Raw genomic sequence first — 8,440 nt, 5'->3', positions numbered from 1 at the left:
ACCACTGAGAATGCTTTTAGTACAGGTCACAGGATGTTGGGGGTGGTCCTTTAAGATTCATAAAGTGATGTGACTTCATTTCAAATTAATCAAAGTTCCAGTTGTGCTTATCATGTAAAATGCACTGTTTGTGCTGAACCCCATTCCTGCCACTAGTGGATTTGACTGCACATCTTCACCCAGAGACACAGATTAGTGCATCACACCCCCCTTGATTTACCAACTTTGAATGCACTCTAGTGTTGGGCTGCCAGTGGGCGTCCTGAGCATATTGCCTCTGCTCGATATTTCTTCTGGTGAGGTCACTCTGCGGCCTTGGGGACCTCCGGTCACTTGCCCTCTTAGGAACAACAGTGCTTTGACCCCAGGGAATGGTCTCTTTCGACAACGCGTGTGAGGTCATGTTTTCCAGACCCCGTGGATGGTGTCATGTTTTCTTGTCCTCTGTGCGCACTGTATCAACATGGCTCTGCACTTATAAAAATACAGCATGGTAGACAGAAGCGTATCCTGCTCGATGTTGCAAACAATAACAGAAAACATGTCAGTGATACTGTACAGGTTGGCCACTGGTGAGATAAAATGTCTGCAGTGTGTTGGCTGAGTTTTTCCCTCATAAAACATCAATGGGACTCGGAGGTGGACAGCCGCCTCCCACACAGTAAATTAAAGACTTTAGCGGCTGTGCATAGATGACGAATGGCATTTATAGAGAGCCATGGAGCCTTATTGCCACTGTCACCTCAGTGTCTTTGTGGCTCTGAGCTGCTGCATCACGTCAAGCAACACAGAGGAATCCTCCATGTCTTACAACAAATAAAGATCATGTTGTGTCAAACTCCAGCTTTCTGATAACAGGCCATGTTAAAAACAAAATGCCTGCAAAGCTTATGATTTACTGACAATTTTATGACAACAATCTAATATTAACGAATAAATTAAATAAATTGCAACTTTCTTACAAAGATTTTATGTTCAGACGGATTTTTCTATGAAAAAATGAATCTAAAAAGACCTTAAAAATGTCTTATTTTCTTTCTAACAAGAATAATAATCTTTTCAAGAAAGCTTTTGTATGAATAACTAATTTTATTTTGAGAAAACAAGTCTTAGTGACAAGAAGTTTTTCTCAAAAAACAAAAAATTCTTAGACCATTTATTTCAGCGGAATTTTTGCCTTTTTTCCCATCTGCCAATGGGGAAAAATGCTTTGACTAATTTTGTCCAAACACATATTTCTGCAGCCATTCTTATTAAACTATGAGTGATAAAGGATAACGCTGTGGAATAAACACATGGCAAGACTAGAATAAGTCACAGATTAAAGCACAAAGCTAGTTTATAACTTCCATGAGATCATCTTTTCTTCATATGATCTAAACTCACTGCATAGAACTCTGATCATTGTGCCTGCACACACACTCATAATTATTAATTTAAAAAGAGGCTTATACATTTGTATTTAATGATTTAAAAACAATAATAAAAATAAACAAATTCCGAAAAACAAAGGGTTTAAAGAAGCAATTTGACAATAGAGTTACAGGTTTGAGTAAAGATTGATTTATACAAATGAATTTTAAGATTTGACGTAACTTGATGTAATTTTTGAGAAAAATGATTAAATATACCGGTATGTTCACATTTAGCTGCTTGGTGGCACTTAATAGAAGTCATAATTCCACCTTTGAAAAAAAAACTACTTTTTGAAATTTATTCCAGAGAACTTGTTCTTTTTAAACAGTAACGAAGAGCGTGCAGCAGGCTGTCAGCTTGCTTTTTTATGAACAACAGTAAACAGATTCACACCAATCCCCCCCTCCCTTTTTTTGACATTCCTCAAGTTTTGGGTCCCATGTGCATTGGAAACTTAGTTAAATCTTGGCCAACTAATTACACACGCTTACTCTTAAACATTCTTGCATATGTCCCAGAATGCAATTGCTCTTCTTGTCTCTTGAAAACAGTTGTTTCAGCAATTCACAGAGTTTCTTTTCATGCAACATCAGAGTTTCCCCTTTGCTCTCCAGCTCACTTTCTCTTTTCTTCTCATTCATCTTTCCTTGACTCTCTCTGCCTCTTGTATGCTAGTGTCTGCAGCTGTATTTTTAATCAAGAGACAGATCCATAGAGAAACGGGCATTTCTTTCAGAGCATTACATTCTCCCTCCCTCCTGTCCGCGCTCATGGATCACTGGTTAGCTTAGAAATACAGCCCGGCACAAAAGCAGCAGCTGACATGTGGAGCTTAATGGTAATAATGGCCATTTTTAGACCCAATCAATCACATTTAGTGGACATCTCCATTTTTTGCCTGTGAAAGGTATAAATAATAATAATGCTAATAAAAAAAAAGAAACAGGAGAGAAAAAACGTGGGGGAAAGAAGCACCTCGGTAAATATTTTAACTGCTTATTAAGATTTGGGGCGAGTCACAAAAGGAGCATCTGTGCTCCACAGAGCGGGGTGAAAGGAGAGACGCAGATGGTTCTTAGAACTAAACAGTGAAAACTGATCCATGAGCTGGACAAAGTAAAGCCAATTTATTTAACTATGTATTTATTGTGTGCATGTGTCTGGGTGTGTGAGAGTTTTTAGACCTGCTGATGTCCTTGTTCCATTGCTGTTGTACAGGAAACCTCGAGTATGGGTTTTGATTGTGCAAATGGAACTGCAGTGCTGAAATCTCAGAGTCCTGAGAGGACAGAACTCGTTGCACAGCCTATTAAATGTGCAATGAATACCTCAGTTTGTTTATCTTTGCAAGGTTCAGATACTTCAATGTCTCTTCGCTTCTCCTTTTATGAGTCTCCTTGAAGTGGGGGGCAGTTCTTAGACATGCAACTCAGACGGCAAAGGAGGGCGGCGAGCCTGACTGTCTGCGCAACAATGCACTTAAGTTATGACCAAGTCTGTGGCCTTTTTTTGTCATGAAGAAAATGCATGTCAAACAAGCAAAAAGAGCTTCATGTGTGGGTAAGTTGGATGAAAATGACCTGCTAAAACTTTATCACACTCCTTCTCTTGCTTTGTCCTTCAAAATAATTAAGGTAAGTGTAACAAGAGAGAGTAGAGAACATAGCTTTTCACAAGATAATATGGAAAATTTTACAGCTTTCATCCCTTCCTAATCCTCCCTGCTCTTTTATCTTGTTGGCTTTTTACTGGCTGTGCAGCTCCTGGGAACTTTACCCTAATAAAAAACAATCCTGCGGAATTTTCCACAGAAATGTTATAGTTTGCAAAAAACTTAAAAAAAAAAGATGGGTATGTGTTTTCTTCATTGGACAATGCACATTGATGTTTTCATTTTTAATCAACGTGCATAAGCATCTGAATGGCTATTTTAGACAGACGACAGTGCAAAGGTGAGGATGATTATCTACTCAACTACTCAACCAAGAAAGCCACAAATAAAATATCTGAAAGCAAATACAAATTTTTGCCTGATCACTGAAAAACTCCACTTGACTGAATACTAAAAGATTATGTATAAAGCAATTAGTAGGAAAAGTAAGAGGATTGAAAAAAAGAAAACATGCGAGAATTGTGGTAGTATACTGCATTTCATCTGAAGCAGCTCTGCTCATTCTCAAAATCAAACTCATAAAAGCATCATAGAAGCAATAACAGAAGAGAGCCCTTGTAGAAATTTACATATTAATCCAATGTTAAAATTCTCCCTCTATTAAAACTTTTACTGGCGAGAATAAAACAGAAAATGCTTCATGACAAATGAATCTGTCCTCTGCCAACACTTTGTTCTGACTAAGCTGCATTTCTTTGCACATAAATTGTCAGAGACATAATGCAGGTGCTGCTGTAAAGAAACGTTTTCTAGACCACGTCTTCTACCACGGTCTCTCTGTCCACATGCTGACTCTTGTCGCTGGGGGGCAAGAAAACAACACTCTGCTGTGGAAAGAGTTGAGGAAGTCCGACTTCCTCAACACGGAGAGTCAAACATCCGCAACAACCCAACCAAGTCTTTGGGAATTAGGACCAAAGGCAGATGTGCTTGCTTCTTGGAGTATTTTTGGCAGTAGCAAAAGATGTCTGTCAAAAGTAGGTAAGCGCGATCCCATATGTCTGCTCAAAAATGAAATTAGTGCAAGTCACATGTACAATTCTGGATGTAAAACTGACCATGTGGTTTCCATAAATAGTCTTGTTTTGTACGTTTTTTTCTTGAATTGGTGTAATTTGCTTTAGATGCATGGATACTATTTGTAGTCGTGCTTTAAACACTTGTTAACTCTTAGGTGGAGTCAAGTAGGTAGTTTGGATAACCAGTGAAGCAGCAGGACATTGACTTTGGGTCAGAGTCCATGGCCTGAGAGCAGAAGCCCACCTAGGGTTAAGATGGTCAGACCTCATGTGCCTCTGTGCGGTGACAATAATCCAATTATTGCTGCTAAGCATCAGATTGATGTGAAGTAGATCCATTCATCACATGAGATGACAGCCAAGCTCAACTGCTGTTCTGTTATTGTGCAGATTGAAGCTTTTTTTCCCCCTTTATTCTTAACAAGACACCCTATCATGGTGTCTTTTTAGGATTAATTTGAAATAAAGTAGTGTAATTTAAAATATTGTCTGACATAAAAAATGCTACTCAAGTAAAAAAAAAGTCACACACTTCCATTTGCATTTATCTATTTCAGTTAGCTATGACAGCAGATTGTTTTATGGCTCACATTTATTGTATTCAGTGTGGTTCATTTATTAGCATTTATTGCATAAAATTAAGACTTCAAAGACTTGTACCTAAGAATGTGAGAGCTGCAAGGACTACAAAAAAAGTTAAATATTTAACCTCTAAAATGTTCTTAAAATCAATAAGAGAAAAGATGAAAATATTGCTTCATTTCTTAAATGAGGAAACTAGAATTTTCACAAAGACTTGGTCCTCATTGGTGGGAAATACTGATATTGCACAGAGTGGTCAACCTCTGATCGGAAGAGAGCAGATTACGGTCCTGTCTAGCCTGCCCATGTGTCAAAGTGTCCTAATGGGCAAGACACTGAACCCCACATTGCTCTTGGTGATTACAGATTGGTGCCAGTGTTAGGCAGTGGAACTGTCACCAGAATGTGTGCCTACATGGGTGAATGGGACTGTAAAGAGCTGTGGACCTTCATGAAAGGTAGAAAAGTGCTACTGTATGTATGTCATTTTACCATAAAGGTTACATCAACATTTGGTTTAGTTTACTTCCACACATGGTTATTTTATGGGCAAGTGAATAGAAAAATGGCTAAAATTGTGCTACAAATGCACAGGACTTTCATGATTTACTTATTTCTGCTCTTAAGTTTGTCTGCATTCAGACTCAAGTAAACTGAACCAGAGCGCACATATCACTGTAAACCCGAACAGCACAATGAGCCCAGAAGTTTTATAATCACAGAACTCAAAAGTAGCAACCAAGTCAAGTCAGCTTAAAATGAGCCGATTCAACTTTGACTCGTTATATCTTTATTGGACTAAAACATTTTGTGTAAATGAAAACATGGTGTCAAAACTTATAAGTAAATCAATATGATTACGTCATAAATAAATCTCCTACATACTTAATAACTTCTTCAAGCTGTCGCTGGGGGGCACAGCGGTTAGTGCTCCTGCCTCAGAAAATGAATACCCTGGTTCAAGTCCTCTAACAGCACACCTTTCTGTGTGGAGTTTGCATGCGTTGGATCTCTGACTTTCTCTCACCACTGGTCTGGCAAGCCCATGACCCACAGAGGAAATAGTTTAAATTTAGTTAAAGTGTTAAGTGTCCACTCAAACATTTTAAGTTCTGATTAACTCATAATTTTTAAGTAAGATAACTTAAAAAATATTATGTAATCAGTTTCCTCATTAATTTTGAGTTGACTGAACCTATTCGGGTTTATAGAACACTGTGAATGTAGTAATGTCTTACGAAGAGAAATCAGGCGATATCAGTCAAAAAAACAGTAAAAAAAAATAAAGTCTTATTGATGACTGGGACAGCAAAACACCTTTGAGTTTAATGCTTATTTTGCCTTTGCTACTTCCTTGCGAGATGGAACAAACACATAAAGGTTGAAAGTCATATTTCCTCCATGCATAAAATACAAATCACATAGTGCAAGAAGTCAAAAAAAAAAAAAAAAGTTCCAAAGAGGCCACCATGTTGTCCGTCAGCAGTCAGCTGTTGCTCCCAAGCAGATGCCTGCAGCCTCTTAAACAGCTGTGTCTGCCATAGTGGCAAATCACATAATCTGATTATACCGGCCTCCAACAAACAACAACAACAAAGAGGCTTCTGACATATATAATTGTAATCAAATTTGACAACAATGTCAATAGAAAGGTCTGCATAAATCATTGTGGAGCAGGCATGCTGCGGGACTGGAGATGCAATCCGCTGAACCCAGCAGAGCTGACTAAATGTGATGTTTGGTTAGCGATGCTGGCTCCCTCAAACAGATCTCTGCATTGCATTGAAGGCCTTCCGAAGGCATTCACAGGAAAGTAACAGTGTAGACCTATAGCAGGAGTGGGGAGTGTTTTGGTAACCCCACTCATAAGAGGAAGAAATAAAATGAAATTAGGACAAAAACATGCTTACATTGATTGAACATTTATATATAGTTTAAAACTGAACATTTTGGAGTTTTTATTTTGAAACTGTGACTTTTTTCAAATTTGAAGTGACAATCATACCAATTGGGTTGATGTTCCTCAGTGAAAAACACAAATTTGAGAAATGCCGCATTCAAGTGTGTTGGAATGATTGGAAAAATGGCTGTCCAACTTGGAAAACACACACGAACGTCGGAAAAACAAGCTTCAAAACACAAGAAAACTTTGCACCTAAACAAAGGTCAATGTATATGTAGTGCTTCATCTTTGGGGACTATACAACATTATTAAGGATTATCAATATTATCAATACAATTTATTTTGGCAGAATAGATTAAATAGTTTGTTAACTAGTTAATGGGCTGCATATGGCCCCCAGGCCGTCGTTTACCCACCCCTGGCCTAGAGTGTGTACAGAGCCAAAATAAAGAGCTACTTAAAGTCTGGCCCCAGCATCCACAAAGACTTCCTTAGTTTTGTGGATAAAAAAGACCTAACCATAACCCTTCAACCCTATTCCACCCCACATCTGTGTTATTAATGTAACAGTGCCCTACAGCTCTACTGACCTTCCTCTGCATACATATTTAACCTTTACCCTTGCTAAGTAAAGAAGAAGTTCAAAACTAAATAGAAGTAATTCATCTTGATGTTTTGTTGAATTTGAAACCTTGAGTTTTAAATTAACATTTTCAACAACAGAACACTGCACACATTACAATGTATCTCCTGCAGCCATAATGGCTCACTATTGTTCCCCCCAGACTTAATAGCACAATCCTGCTAGTTTTTATTTGTCATTTTTCTCCGGGTCACATCAACTTCATGGCTGTCTAAATCACACCTCTTAAAGTGCCGATAGAAACACAGACGGGTGTCACAGTGTGATTGGTGCAATGATAGGTAGTGGTGTTGGTGTGTGTGTATGAGCAATAAAACCTGTGGATTTTCTGAGATATCTCTTCCCAATGCCCCATGGACCATTAACCGCCTATCAAAGGCCCAACAGGCTTCTCTGGCTGATCTGCTATCGTTGTAATAGGGACACAATGAGAGTAAAATAGCTATTAATTCAAACCTTTAGGGTTTTTTTTTCACATCCATGAGTGGTAATGTGAAAACAGGTTTTAAAGAAAATAGTTAGGCTTTACCTCGTAATTTTAAACATATTTTTAAAAACTTGGAAACAAAGTAAAAATAAGACTTTAAAGTAGATTCAAATGATGGCAAGATGTTTTCTGTGTCTATGATTCCAGATGGACCAGTTGTTTGTCTGCAGGATAAACACTGTGGTGGTTTTAGAATGGACTAAGGCACAGAACTTCTCATAAATTGCATTTTCCATTTCTCATAACCAGAGCAAGAACCCTATTGGTAGACCCCACTCACCACAGCATCCTGCATGTTATATAATTACCATGTTTATTGGATTTTTATTTTCACAGTGACAAAAGGACCATCTGCCTGCTCCTGCTCTGCAGTCAGGCTTTAAGATCAGCTGGGAAACAAGCTGAATCAAAGATACTAGACTAAGCCCATTCAACACCAATTTAACAAGCTTTTCATTTTAGAAAGGCATGGAAAATTGTATTTAAAAAGTATAAGTAACAAGGACAAACACTGTACTTTTAGACCCTTATATCAATTTCCACACATCATTGAAAGTCGGAAAACCTCTTCTTCGAAAAACAACAGTATACAAGTTTATATTTATCAAAATGCTTGGTTTCTCTTTGTGACAATGAACAGCCAAATAAACAAAATAATCCATTTAACTCAACAATAGCTATTAGTGACCAAGGACTGATCACATAATTGTTCTGATGA

The 8,440-nt window shown here is 38.0% G+C and overlaps 1 long non-coding RNA gene across 2 annotated transcripts in view; it reads left to right on the top strand.

Annotated features, from left to right (window-relative positions):
- The first annotated feature begins 3,694 nt into the window (after window positions 1–3,694).
- Window positions 3,695–8,440, top strand: part of LOC105358073 — a 56,477-nt gene continuing 51,731 nt past the window's right edge. The window contains exon 1 of one of the 2 annotated variants that reach the window (XR_002872993.1): window positions 3,695–4,065. This is a non-coding gene — a long non-coding RNA (uncharacterized LOC105358073). Of the gene's footprint in view, window positions 4,070–8,440 lie in introns of both variants that reach the window. The other variant, XR_002288966.1, reaches the window with a different exon arrangement.

This window comes from Oryzias latipes, chromosome 3, assembly GCF_002234675.1.
Source record: "Oryzias latipes chromosome 3, ASM223467v1".
Taxonomy (NCBI): domain Eukaryota; kingdom Metazoa; phylum Chordata; class Actinopteri; order Beloniformes; family Adrianichthyidae; genus Oryzias; species Oryzias latipes.
This window is presented reverse-complemented; position numbering and strand designations above follow the sequence as displayed.